This window comes from Anarrhichthys ocellatus, unplaced genomic scaffold, assembly GCF_004355925.1.
Source record: "Anarrhichthys ocellatus isolate YVR2014 unplaced genomic scaffold, GSC_Weel_1.0 scaffold2, whole genome shotgun sequence".
Classification (NCBI taxonomy): Eukaryota; Metazoa; Chordata; class Actinopteri; order Perciformes; family Anarhichadidae; genus Anarrhichthys; species Anarrhichthys ocellatus.
Genome location: NW_022280032.1, coordinates 12827844 through 12842645, shown reverse-complemented (window position 1 = coordinate 12842645; position 14802 = coordinate 12827844). Strand labels below are relative to the sequence as shown.

Sequence of the window (14802 nt, the reverse complement as noted above, 5' to 3'; positions counted from 1 at the left end):
AATGATCAATAGCTGTCATAGCCAGAAACTGATACACACACACACACACACACACACACACACACACACACATATTCCTTTGTGGTGGGCACAGAGGCTAGTGCCATGTTTTCGTTGATGAAAATGCAGCATCTACTTTGCTGACAACAAAGTCTTATGTGGTCTCTGGTGAAACAGATGGAAATGTACATCAAGTCCTCGCTGTCAACAAAATAAAACTGTCAGAATAACATTGTTAATAAAAGGAAAGTGTTGCACATGGGGATAAAGTTGTGATAGTACAAAAGCACGAGAAACACATATTCAAAGAAGTCCATTGAGGGTAGTGAGATAAGAGGTGTGTTGGTTTAAAGTGGATTAGAGACAAAAGATGCAAAATAAGGATAGAAAAATAAATAGATTGGATATATTAGTTATTATTGAGGGCACCTTGGACATTACAATAATGTTTGAATTAGTACCACCCTTTCAATTGATAATCAATAATCAATGGAATCATATCGGAATAAAATCCTATCGAAATATCATCAAATATCGAGATATTAAATTACCTATATCGGAATAGAAGATTTTTGTCATATTGGTGAAGGAGCAAATAATACAGCTGCAACAATGTAAAAACGTTTGTTTTCATTCTGGCTTTGTATTGACATCCCGTTAACTGTTCTGCCTTCCTCTGTCTATATGGACGGCACTTGACACTGATCAGTTGAAACAAGCTGCGCCTTTCCTTGAAGGTGACCCTCGTCAGATTTAGTCAGCATTGTTCCGTTTCACCATGAATATGTAAATTGTCTCTTTTGGCTCCATTTGAGTTGAGATCAATTTTAGGCTGACGGGGATTGACTGTTAAATACCCAGAAATCTCATTGACATGAGTGACAGGCTCTGCCTTTCTCAGGAGAGTGAGAGGAATATTAGGATAGTTGAGCAAGCACTTGTGTGTGTGTGTGTGTGTGTGTGTGTGTGTGTGTGTGTGTGTGCATAAAGTATAACTGTACTGATAAAGATGCCACAGCTTGAGAGTGGTAATTAGAAGTAAATCCTTATCCCTCTAATTCCAATCTGGTAAAATGCCTACTAGAGAAACAAAATTTTGCTGACTTTCAATGCAGAAAAAGATATAGGGTGCAGATATTTACAGCACAGTACAGATAAACAAAGGCTGAGTTTCCTCTCAGGCACACACACAGTCACACCGAGCATTCCTCAATTATTTATGCAGGCGTGGATTACCTCTGCAGACAGGGAGAGTTTACTAATAGGTAAAAAGTGATCTGTTTCACTCTATCTGCCCAACTTTCATCTCCGTCAGACCCCCTCAGCCATATCATCCCGTTTAACTCCCCAAGAGAACCTTTGAACCTGATTCCTGATGAAACACGGGCACACACAAACACACATTGAAACCTAATGATTGGCCAGTTGCTGAAAGGCTTGCCTCCTTCCTTTTCTCACAGAGGAGGTATTCAGTGCCCCCCTGCCTCTGTCTGGTCTGTCCTAGCCTGGCTAAGATCGGCTCAGTGTGACTCAGTCCAGTCTGTTCATCTCTGTTTGAATGGCCAGGTATTGTTTCACTCGGCAGGATCCTCTTACTATGGACAACAAAGAGAGGCCGCTATACCCTCCTTACACACACACACACACACACACACACACACACACACACACACACACACATACACACACACAGGAACAGTCAGAGTAGTTGGGTCGACAGCCCAAGAGCAGCAGTCACATTTTCCTAGGCGTCTGCCTAGAAAGCTGCAAGGGAATCAAGTTCTTTACAGACTTTCAAGGGAGCAGATACAGTATCTTCCTTCATGGTGGCTGGAGTTTTCTGCTTTTTCATGACAGAATGATTCTGTACTTGTATACTTAAGTAAATTTGCTGGTGGAACTCAGCAGTGTTCTCCTCCTGCTGTTTGGGGTCCATCTCTTCAGGTAGGACAGAGCAAAAGATGAATGAATGAGTACGGACGTTGTTGAGTTCTCTCTTCTTGTTTCTAATTGAAAAGATTTTTCATATATTCATGTTTTTCAGCAATATTACATGAACTGCCTCACAGATACATTGCCTACTTTTGTATTAATTGGATTTAAAATTTTAACCATAGCATTGGACCTTATCATTTTTCCTTATAATCCTATTGTTGTATTTCCACTAAATGTTCATTATATAAACAGTTTGGTTCAGCTCGTATTGCATTAAGATACAGAGGTGACAAAATCTCTTTTTGAATTTCCTTTTCTGGTTTATTCGATGTTTTCCATGTGTGCGAGGAGTTTCTTCTCTTGGAAAGCTTAAAATCAGTCAGAAACTGCTGCTTTATAGGCCTGAAAGCCCATTGTGTCATTATATACAACTTATCTTGACATTTCAATTTAATTTGCAAGACAAAGTTTAAAACAATAAGCTCCAATTCCTGAATCATAACTAAGACCAGCACATATATCAAGGACTGAAAGAGCCAACACAACAATGTTAAGAGAGCTGGATACGTGTATATTTTCCCACGAGTCCGCAATATTCGAGTAACTTCAATAAAGGAAGCAGCAGAACCAAAAAATATCTCTAGGTAATAACACAGGATGAAAACATACATTTCTAGCAAAAAACTGCAATATCCAAGAGTCACTATTAAATCAAAGACACCATAAATACAAAGAGTGTGAGGAACCAAATGAGAACTGAGGTTTATTTTCTTCAAGTCATCAGAATCAGGTGGAAGCACAATAGATAGGGAAGCTATAAGGGAGGAAAAAGTGTTTCTCCATGACTTCCCCTCCATAAATAAAGTCTCACTGAGAACACAAGCTTCATGTATTAAAGTGTATAAGGGCCTATGTCTGCTGCTTACCTCCCGTGCTGTGTTTGATTTAAACTTTAATGACATTTGGACAGATTAAAATAACCTATATTCAAAATTACGGCGTAGCTCACTAGATGTGATGATACAATTTGATGAGCTTTCCATTTCTTAAAAAGATGTTCCTTATCATCCTGTGTCTCGGTTTCAGGATTGTTCATGAGGAGCCTCAGTTATTAAATAGTGTTTGTTTACATGCAGTGGAAAAGGGAGTCAGTGGGTCTTCTCTGCGTCCTCTCCTGATGGCCTCAACATGCTCTGTGTCTCTTTTCTCCTTTCATCACCGCTGCCCTCAGGGCTCCTCCTCACCCTCCTCAACTCTTCCATCTGTTTCAATTAGCGGGAGTGCGGGGTGGAGCGCTGAGGTCTATCGCACAGAGCTGCAGGTGCACCTACAGTATAGAACGCAGCTGACAACCAAGAGTCACTCTGTGCCTGTTCGGGGTTACGGTGTCTCAGGTGAGACTATGAGGCGGTCTTTGCTATAGTGGGGAGCTGCATCAGACAATCAGAGCCGAGACACAGTCACAAGCACTATCCACCCACCCTCCTACTTATCTATTCCAACCCTCACCTAACTCCCTTGGACTTCCCTCCTGCATCGGTGTGTCTGCTGTGCATGCATTGAGTGTGGTAGTGCTCCTATTCACCTTGGATGAGCAGTGAATGTGCCTCTCTGAGCTTAATTCTGGTGTTCCAGTATTATCGAGCACTCTGCACCCTGATAAGAGCTACTCGGGGATTTTATTCCATCTTTACAAACTATGTTATTGGTGAGACAGACAACCTTGTCTTGTTTTACAGCATGTGGATCCGCTCGTGCCTTGTGTTGTATATTGTGGCAACACACAGGTGTAATTTATCCATAAAAAAAACATTTAATTGGTTTGTATCTAGTGGAGTAGTGAGGACATCTGGTATGTAGGCCTTTTTCTGTCATACTTTGTACAAATGAAGTGCTTTGTTTATAAGGAGGGTGGGTGCTGTGGAATGTGCTGAACCTCAGCATTGTGAATCATTGGCTGCTGTATTTGAATAGCTGAATTCTACGTGGACGTGTAGCATCTGTTCCCGTCAGAGTCGTGCTTTTAAATGTGGTCTCGTTAAGAGTAAGGAAGACTTAAAAAGTTCCTCAACAAAATATATGTCTGTGTGTAATGCTCACATGTACTTGGGCCACTTTTTCAGTGAAGAACGACTATGAGAAGGGAAATTATATAACAAAGGTAAACTGCTGTGTAATTGATGAACTACTATCTCTTTTGCCCCAAAAACTGCAATGAATGATCCCCTTATTTTACAGCGTTGTGTGCCTACAACTGGAATTTTTAATTTCCTTTGGTGGAAATGTTAACTGGGGTTTCCTAAACACGAATTAACAAAATCGGTCAGATTGTTTGGCTGAATAATAGTGTCCTTTAAACCTGGCTTTTCCCATTTTACATAATTACTGGCTCTCAAATACATCTCTATCACATCAGAAACAGTATCCAACCATTTAAATAAATTGTCAATTGTTCCAAATTCATCATTACCACAATCCTCTGCACTGTCTTCACTCCCTCAAACGGCTCAATCAAATCTACGTCTTCTGATTGAAATAGTTCAATACCCGCTGGACATTGTATTTTTCCCTGTCTGCCATTTTCTCTCCAGTTGTCCTCTGGCCTTGAATCTTAAGATCCCAGTAGATCGGTATGTTAAAAGTTCAAGACCTTCTTCAAAGGCCCGAGGTTCCAGCGGTAACTATTTTAGCTGCTATGTAGCAAAACATCCCTCCTTGCTTGCAAGAGGCAGACAGTCCTTCAGTGGGGTTTGTGACTAGAGGGTAAAATCATGTCATGGCTCCAGTTTTTGAGTTTTTTCAGCCCTCAAGCCACGAGAGTTCAGATATTTTTTTACATATAAAATATTTACCAGGTCTTTTGAACCGTTGCAAGTTGAATTGGCCACTTACTTTCAGATGCTTCGGGCGGAATTTGAACTGATCGGTTTTATAATTATACATACAGTACAGGTCCAGATGTCTGCCAGTCTGTGTTCCCACTCCCGCACAGAAGCAGGAGACTGAGTCATTTCAGCCCTGAATCCATCTTCTAGTTCTTAGCAAAAGGCTCACAGGCGGCTGGTAATGTAGTCATGAAGGTGAACAAAAGCCTTTAGATCTGTACATCTGTGTGCCCTGCAAATATTGATCGTGTTACAGCCTTCTACAAAGGGCTCTCTTTGACCCACATGCTCCACCAGTGAAATAAAACTGAGGACCTCTACGTTTGGGATTGGCCTAACGAATGGCAGTCAGGTCAACCAATAGGCCGCGAGGGATGAGTGATAGAGGATGTGATACCAGCAGAACAGAGGCAGATGCTCTTTTGACTCCCTGTCAGACAGGGAGAGATGCTAATGACATTCTCCCTCAAGCACTGAGGAGATATATAGAGAGAAACACTAATGACTCTCTATCTCTCCGGTCACTAGCCGGTCTGCAGACAGCTTGTTAAATCTCACAGCAGACCAACAAGCTGTTATTTCGCATGTTTGGAGGCAACTACACACAGAAAATGTCTGGCATTTAAAAAATGTTTGTGCAATTAACAATGTCTATGATGACAATTTAGACAACATGGCAACATAGTGGGCATTCTCTGTGAGCGTCGTACCAGAGCATGGTTTCATCCGTGCAAAACAACTTTATCGTTATCTATATCATTAAAAATATGGTTTGACATTTGCTTTCTTGTTGAGTTATATGAGATGGCGAGGGAATGACCTGTCCTACTCTACCTCTGATTGGCTGGTAAACCAATCAGAGTCAGGTCATGCCATCGCCATATAGAAACACAAAACATTGCATCTTGACTGTAAGTTTATCTTTAGCATACAGACACAAGAATAGTATCAATATTCTCATCTAACTCTTGGCAAGAAAGCATCAAAAAATCGCATTGCCCTCCTCCTTTGAAATGAAATGAATGAGGAAGGGCAAACCACAGCGTGTTCTGTATTTTGCAGTTCAACCAAGGAGGATGCCTTTCCAACTTGTTAACTCCCAAACTAATATCTGTCATTGTTAATGTGGAAAGGCAGAGCAATTGCCTCTATTACAGTCTCTTCCTCAGAGAATTCTTCCTTGATTAAGGAAATGATCATGCCCCAGTGTGGGATACAGATACCAGATATACATGTGCAGGCTCACACACACACACACACACACACCCACACACACACACACACACACACAAAAGTTACTACTACTGGACCGTCAGTCATCAGAGTTTACAGAGTAAACAGAGAAATTACTCACTAAGCTTCTGCCAGTTGTAAAGCTGTTATTCAAGGTGTATAAACATCCATGTGACTTATCTGCATATTTGTGAAATTGTAGGGTTTACACAACATTGTTATTCTCAGTTGCCAAGCAGTTACATAATCCAAAAAACAAAAACAAAGCTAACAACAAAGAAAAATTGGATGGCTGAGCAATATTACAAACCTCCTCATCTCTAGAGAAGATTTCAGCATCATAAAAAATACAGGCTTTATCTAACTCTTCCCAGGTTTCACCATCTTTTTTTCCTTCTCAATAATAAGCATTTAGACTTCATAAAGAAATATGTCTCCCTCCGCCTGGTACGGTGTTTCTGTCTCTAGTCATGAAGCTTCAGGGGAATTCTGAAGCTCTTCCTCTCTGTCAGAGATGCCTACAAGGGGAGCCACCGTAAAGGATGATTGACTGTTTGTCTCTAACCCCTATCAAGGATGAGACGAGCACTTTGGGGCGAGAGTCAGACTCATCTGTCACTTTCAGATCCCCTCTTACCCTCTCATACGCATCAATCCCTTCCCTGCTGTTACGCTTTAACAAACATGCGATGGGGCACTGCAAAAACACCAAGACTGAAGTCAATGAACTTATGGGCAGTCACTGGATAAACACTGTGTGTGTGTGGGTGTGTGTGCTCACAAGAGCCTTTTTTTTTGTTTAACATTGTTTTGAGAAGAAATTAGACACTGACACTGAAATTCTGTCCAGCTGGATACTGTAGCTGTAGAAATTAACAATCAGCTGAGGTATTGTTGGAACAAGAGTGTCCTGAGTTGTACAGCTGGGCTGCCTCTGTGAAACATCTGGAAGCAAACTGTAAGTGCTCTTTGATTGAAGTATATAGTTTTTGTTGGACAGAGCTGTGATGGAGTGGAATTATTTTTTTTCTTAACAAATGGGTCAGCACATAGATGACCCGGAAGACCTCAAAACATTTTAATGTGATGTATTTGTAAAGACTTATTTGACATTTCGCCTCTTCTTTCAACAGATAGTATCTGATTAATTTTCCTCTCAACAGATAAGATCGTGTCTTGAATGTGACACCACACAGAAGCTCACAGGGTTTAGAGTTCAGGGCTTTGATTTAGTCATTTAAATAATTTATCATGGAGATTAAAGGGTGCTGGGGATTAGTGAAACAGCAGCACATCATGGAACCATGTCTGCTACAAAATTGCATTCCTATAAAATTAAACTGGACTCTCAATTAAGTTTTGAGGAAAACACATTTTCTACGGGATTACGGTGGCAGTATTAAACAATTTAAAACACGCTGTCAATCAAAAACAATAAGACAAAAAATCGTCTGGAACGTTTTTCTAATTGGCTTAAAAAGACTACAAAATTGAAACAAAACAAAAGTACACCGCTCACATGGGAAACAAACCGTGTGTGCAGGGCTGTATCATGAAATGGTCTCTGAAGCGTCACCACTATTATGATCAGCGGAGACGGTTGTATTCAGATCCTTCATCCTTCAGCAAGTAGTAACACACCAATATAAAATACTGTAAAATAAGTATAAAGTTCTGCGTTCAATTCCTTACTTCAGTGAAAGTGAAAGATATTATACAAGAAGCTGGACAAGATGGTTAATAACAAATAGTTTAATCTCAGTTGTCAATAATAATTCACCCAAATGAGAACAATGCATAATACAGTGAATAAATTGAGGTAGAACCAGAGGCCATTTATCTTCTCTCTTGCATTATATCACATATTGCAGAATCACCAGTATATAGGTAATCATAGGTAATGCATCGTTAGAAAATGGCACGGATGGCTACACTCTTCTTCCTCCCTGAAATATTCATCATAACATTATTGGTTTATGTGTTAGTTTTGCAGGTTCATGTGAGCAGAGTCCCAGCAGCATTAGCAGTTGATTCGCGAAGGTCATGTCAGAGCCTTTTAGCTGAGTTCTGAGGTGTTTAGTGTCTCTGCTCCGGTTCACCCCTCCTGCTGATCTAATCGTCACTGTAATGGCAGTGTTGACTTTGCCGCCGGCTTCACTGTCTGTCTCACTTTCACCGCCATTTTGTCTCGCCGTCTCTTTCTCTTACTTTACGTGTCTGCCCTCTATCCCTCCATCTTCCAAGGATTGATTCAACATCTATTTTCCGCCATGTGTCTTTTCCCTTCTCTGCTCCATCTTGTTTGTTGTTGTTACATTTAACGGTAATGCAACTCTCACTGGCCACTATGGACACGGCCTGTCAGTGGTAAAAGTATAGTGTTACCTTTGAATTGGCAGAGCCACTCATTCTATATTTCACACCAATGCTGGTAGAGGTTTGATTACAATCTAATAATTGTGCATGTAGGTCGATAAAACAGGAGATTTAATAAAGCCATTGATTCGTTTTGTAATTGAATTGAATTGCAACCACCCCAGCATTACATTTCACCCAGATCATCATAAAGCAATATGCACTGAGCGCCTGTTATTGGGTAACTCAAGGCCGCTTTCATGGCAAACACTCAAACTCTAATTGAATGCAATGTTCTCAATCAGAGCACCCTTGCATCGACCATGTTGTTGTGTGGTGGAGCAGATACATGTGCATGAGTGACATGAGTTGTAGTATAAAAACAAATTAACATGTTACCTAGCTTAATGTTTAACAAAACCTGAGCAAACAAGGGGTATGCCTTGAAACACATAGTTCTAAATGTTAAGCCTTCTGAGGCATATTGTGATTTTATGCAATACAAAAAATAACTTTACTTGACTTTAGTCAGGCAATGGAGCCCTCTAAATGTCGGTAATGTCAAAGATGGAGCCAATCAAGACAGACCCACCAACCTGTCCTGGAGGAGAACAGGCTTTATAGATTGCTGCCATACCCTTAACCTGGCGTCCATGGTGAGTCAGGCAGCAGCCAAGCAACAGGGTTCTACCTATTCTATTCACACGTTTGCTTTAAGTGTCTGAAACCCTCTCAAGGTCCGTAGTTAGCACTGAGACAACTATGGCATGCTGTGAGGTGTTGTTTGCCTGCTTAAAGCTCTCGTGTATAGCAGAAGGCAGGTGAGGAGTGGCTGTTTGTCCCTGACTGCTTTGTCAAGTCCAAATGAAATTATCCACTCAGTCAGGCTTCTTCAATTCAGAAATAGAGAGGGCTCTTGGATTAGTGGCAAGGCATCTTCAACTCTGCAGCTCCAATTTAGTGGATAATTTCATTTTGACATGATGTTGTACCATCGGGATGAATGACGTTAATACCTGACCGCTTGTGTTTCATTGGTTCATTATTATCACTTACAGACCTGTAGTTGGGAGAGGTTTTTGTGATTGCATCTTACAGTGATGGTACTCTGCTGAAGCCAGTCTTGTGTCAGTTTTGACTTAGTGACCTAACCGCTCTGTGGTCTACAGAGACTGAGAGAGTTTTGTGTCACAGGGTTGCATTATTGGAGTGAGCTTTATTACAGGGCTTTACACTAAGCACTTTAACTATGCTCACACAACTAAGGCAGCAATATCTATTCACTCTTGTTTTTAGATGGTTGACTTTTTCATCCATCCATTGCGCTCTTATTAGCAGCCCCCAGCACTCAGCAGTGGTTAACTCAATTAAGTAGCTCCGTTGTAATCCGTGAGAGCTGGAATGGCAGCCTGAGCTATCATGAAGCTGATGGAGGACTCAGTCCTAGCTATAACCTGCTGTTTACATGCAGAAAGAGCTGGCCTCTATGGGGTTCGGCTCGGAGGTGGACAACATGCACAGTTGGACATTGATTGAGGAGCTGCAATTTACATGCTGCACAGATGTGGAACAAGGTCTCTCTGCTTCTGCTCCTGGGGGATGTTGCCCACAGAAATAGGATAGAGTGCGTTTGTCTGCTGGGATCCAACATAGACATTAGTAAACGGGCAGAATCAGATCTGTTGGAGGGAAAGAATATACAGCCAGGTAAGCATAGAATTAGACAGAAGAACAGACAGACAGATGGCAGTCATGCACAAATGTGCACACAAAGACACATTGAGTGGAGTAAATGCAATTACAAAGAACCACAGGGGAGCATATAAAACAATACGGTTATTACACTTTCATTATCGGCAATATCAACATTGCTTGGCCATAGGAAATGGGGTAATATGATTATAACAATGTGAATTTGATGATTGCAGTCTCTTTCTGATTGAACTATTGCGTTTTGGTTTGATACAAATTGGCCTAACCTAATTAACAGTGTTAAAACTGAGTTCTGAGGGTTTGTCTTTGAAGTCCTGCCCTCTGCATACAGTTAGAAAAACGTGTCTCATGTGTGGAGCAGTTCCTTCTCTCCGCTCTGTGCCTTGGTAGCGCACTCGCTCTCGTCACGATTCAGCTGTTGGCCAAAAACAAAGAAAACAGAGAAACTCATTACTGCTCTTCTGGCCTTCCAGTTTTGTTTTTTTCAAGTCTGCAAAAACATTTCAGAAATAAATACCACATGTGTGTGTCTGTGTTTGTGTGTGGCTGTGTGTATGTATGAATCAGTGATGCTTAGTGCCGTCTCATAGGAACTTTAACAAGGCCTCATAAATCTGCCGCAGCTACGGGTCTTTGGCCTTGCCCAATTATGGATTAGCCTTATTTTATGTCATTGTCTGTTTTCAACCAAATCTATATAAACATCGACTTTTGCCTTTGTATTAGTCCTGGACCCATTGAATTCTATAAACATTTTTACATCAAGGGACTTACAACAGGCTGATGCATGCATGCAAAATGCTTAGCTTTAGATACTGAAAGCCATATTTGGGCAAGGCTAACACACTCCTACCATCCTGATTAATGTGTCTCTGTCACATCTCTTAGATGTATTTCTCTTTATCAGATCTTGGCCCAAGTTGTGCCCTCATTGTCTGTCTCTGCTTTGCCAGAAGTGGCCACTGGACAGACATAGCCAGGCAGAGGGCCAGACAATCCCTTTAGAGGCAGCAGATCTCTGGCTTCTCTTCTCCTAACTCTCAGTGGCTCAACACCACCAAACTATCAGCCAATAACTCTATGAGGAAGGCTGATAGGAGGAGTAATTAGTGCTCGGCAACACTTTGATGGAATTCTTTGTGTGTGTGTGGGGGGGTGGAAGAGAAGAGCGACCAAGGGAAGGACAGAGAAATAGAGAGAAAGGGGCTCATCCTTGTGGAGTCACAGTGCCCCCTCTACAATAGAAAATCAAGAAAAGTGATTGCATGTAAGGGTGGTTTTCCAGACCTCATTAGCAAAATGGTTTCCAATGGGGTAAAGGTTACGAATCAAAATTCAGGCCAGGGTCTGCGGGTATAGGTAACACATGCAATCATGATGGCTGCTGTGAGGATTCGGGCTTTGAAAGTGAATGAATATGAAAAGAATCCTCTTGTATGCATATCTGTGCATGTATGAGAGTGTGCGATCAGCTGCACGTCTTCCCATTGACCTCAGTATGTAGTTTGCTTTTTAGAACAGATGGTCCTGGGAAACTTTCGCTGCTTGTATAGGTCAGTGCTTGCTGTGTCTTTTATTAAGTGCGTCCTTCAGTCTGTTTCTGTCCTCTGAATGTCCTGTACAGCATTTGTTGCTAAGTGACAGTAAGGTCAGAGCATCACTGCTGTTAAATACATTCTCAAATCCTATACTTGGACTTATTATACTTGGTAATGTGAGAGTTGCAGAGATCTTTGGTGATTTTAATCCCATGAAAATATGTAAATCTCTAAGATAAAAATTCCAACACAAATGACCAACCCCACAACTGGAGTCCGTTGCAAAACCTGTGTCTGTGAAAGTCATTGTAGTTTCATCTCTATTTGGGTTCTTTTATTTCTTTTACATTACAATTTTCTTCTGTTTACAGTCAAGAAAAATGGTAATTATAGTAGTGTTGAGCAAGTTTATTAATGCATTTCCTGCACAAAACATCAAGTTCCCCCTTGTTAAATCAAAACGTTAGAAAGTGTACGGCCTTGACTTACCCCCTGTAAATATTATTGTCATTTGCAAATGTGTTCCACAAAAAAGCAGAGATAGGGGCCCTGGTTTTTCCAATACAAATTTCAGAGTGTATAAGCAACAAAACTGATCGACAATGGGATGAAAAAACAGAGACACAGCGGAAGAGAACCAAAAAGAGAACAATTTCTATTGCATTGTGTTTGCTCCAGCTAGTTTTTCTACCTCAATCTAGTAATGCTAAAACAATTTTTATCTAAAAAAGACACTAAAAAGACTCAGTGATGCTTTAAAGAACCACAATGACTGTCATGTTTTCCAATATTGTGTTATTCAGTTCCAATAAACTGAATCGAGTAAATAGAAATCATTCTACTTCGTCAGTGACATTAAGGTCGCTTGGTTTCAAGGTAGGCTCGGCACCAGGAGTTTGATTTCCCAGTTGGAGTGGAGACCCTCAAGAATCCTTCAGCCTGAAAGACCAGTGAAGAGAAACACCTCAGTAATTTTGATTAAAGTTCTAATCCCCAAACATCTGACACAATTACACCTATTAACACAGGTAATTACACTGCACGCAGACACACACACACACACACAGACACACACACACACACACACACACACACACACACACACACACACACACGCGTGCACGGATGAGATGTGGGAAAGAAATTCAGGCATGTTTGTATCCGTTTGTTTTCTTCTGTATGTAAAATCTTGCTTGATTAAGTTAATTACTAGTTAACTAGGCGCTATATGTTTTCTCTCAAGATGTATTTTAAAATGTGCAAATGCTGCAGAAATTACCATCAAGGGTGTTTTTGAATCCGTATTTTGCTTGGAAACGATATACTAATTGAGAGAAAATCTCTGTCTCACAACAAAGAGTCAACCAGCCAACAAACAGCCCATTGACTTTGTGAGGTACTGTAGGTTCAGGTTGAGGGTTGAGGGAGATGAGCACCGAGGGCTATCTGAGCTCAACTGATGTCAGCTGGAGTTTAAGGTGGATTGCTGATACGCTTCTTGGCAACCAGGCGAGTCACAGAGAGGTGAGAACAGGAAGGGAAGACCGACTGATGGACAGGAGAGGGAAAGGAGGAAATGGAGAAAGGCGGAATGTCAAATCTGGTGCATTGGAAGTGATTTTGGCAGGAAACCTAAGTTACCATAGCGACCTGGTGAAAGCTCTGCAGCAATAAGAGGCGAGAGAGAAAGAAGGAGAGCAGACCTTGAGGTATTGTGTCTCTCACTGTCTTGGTCTTTCATAGCAATATTTTTGACTTGGATATTTACTTAATGATGTGTATGAATACATAGCTTCGGCAGAAGTGCATAACCGACTCTATCAATACTGACTAATTATTATTCACATAATCTATGTATTATTTAACTTGATGATCAGGGGAACGCAGGTTTTTGCGACTACTTTGTCTCTTTTAATATTGAAGCACAGTCAGGTTAATCAAAGCCCTGGTTAAAAGGGTATGAAGCTGAACTACACATCCATTTACATCAGTGGATGAAGCTGGTAGTCTTTGATGCGCTGGACTGCTGACTTCATTAAGATTAGTCACTAGCATGAAGATTCAGATATGGGTTGTACCATAGATAATCAACGGGATAAGTGAACACACACAAGCACACACACACTATTTTAAACAGCGCCCATGAATTGAATGCTCAGGGCAATTCAAATACATGACAGCTCTAAGAGCACATAGCACTTTACATCCATGTCAGCCCACCAGCACAAACACAGATACAAAGGTGAGGAGTCAGAGGTATATCTGTCTATGTAACAGGATCTGCTGGGATTTTTTTAGTGCTTAATATCCATCTGCCCAAAGATGCAACAAAAGATACACACTTGGCAGAACAAGATTATCCTTGAATCTGTCTCATACTATTCCTGTGTCTCACTTCCTCTTTGTCTCTACTGTATTTGATGGCAGACTGCATTAGTCATATACCAGACTGTAATACCTCAAAGTTCTGCTGCCATCATTCTCCAGGAGTGGAAGAAGTAACTGTTATTCAAAGCAAAGTAGCTATACCACAATATAAAAACACTCAGTGCATTCTTTTCTTAAGTACTGTAAAGGTATCAAAGTGGTATGATGTACTCAATATGTCGAATTGATCCTTAATATTGATTTCGTAATCCAGTATCAATATATTATATTGGATTGTTACAAATGATGCATTAACAACAGTTGATCAAGGTGGAGCTATTCTGAATCCTGTTGGTTAGTTTAATCTTTAGATTGTGTTGAATAAAATAATCATACTGTATGCTTTGGATACAATTTTTAATCTGAGAGACAACTAATAACTCGCGATCAAATTAAATTAGTGAAGTAAAAGTACAAAGTAGCATAATATTTAAATGCTGAAGTTAAGAACATGTAACTCATTGCAGTTACAGGATTTAAACAAATGTACTTAATTTCTTTTGCCACGCATTTTCCTACAGTTCCAGCTTCCTTTAACACCTCTCGGATTTTTTAGGCAGATGAGCCTTTGAGAAGCCTACTTATCGACAGCGTGTTTAAGAGGCATTGATGGACAAATGGGACTCATCAATCCCCTCCATTACATCCTGGTTCCTGGTCGATCTCATCCTCTCTCTCTCTCTCTCTCTCTCTCTCTCTCTCTCTCTCTCTCTCTC

The 14802-nt window shown here is 40.8% G+C and overlaps 1 long non-coding RNA gene across 1 annotated transcript in view; it reads left to right on the top strand.

The window, feature by feature from the left end:
* The first annotated feature begins 6874 nt into the window (after positions 1 to 6874).
* The window catches only part of LOC116391226 (uncharacterized), a 38640-nt gene continuing 30712 nt past the window's right edge, over positions 6875 to 14802 (top strand). The window contains exon 1 of the long non-coding RNA XR_004213230.1: positions 6875 to 7011. This is a non-coding gene — a long non-coding RNA (uncharacterized LOC116391226). The remainder of the gene's footprint in view (positions 7012 to 14802) is intronic.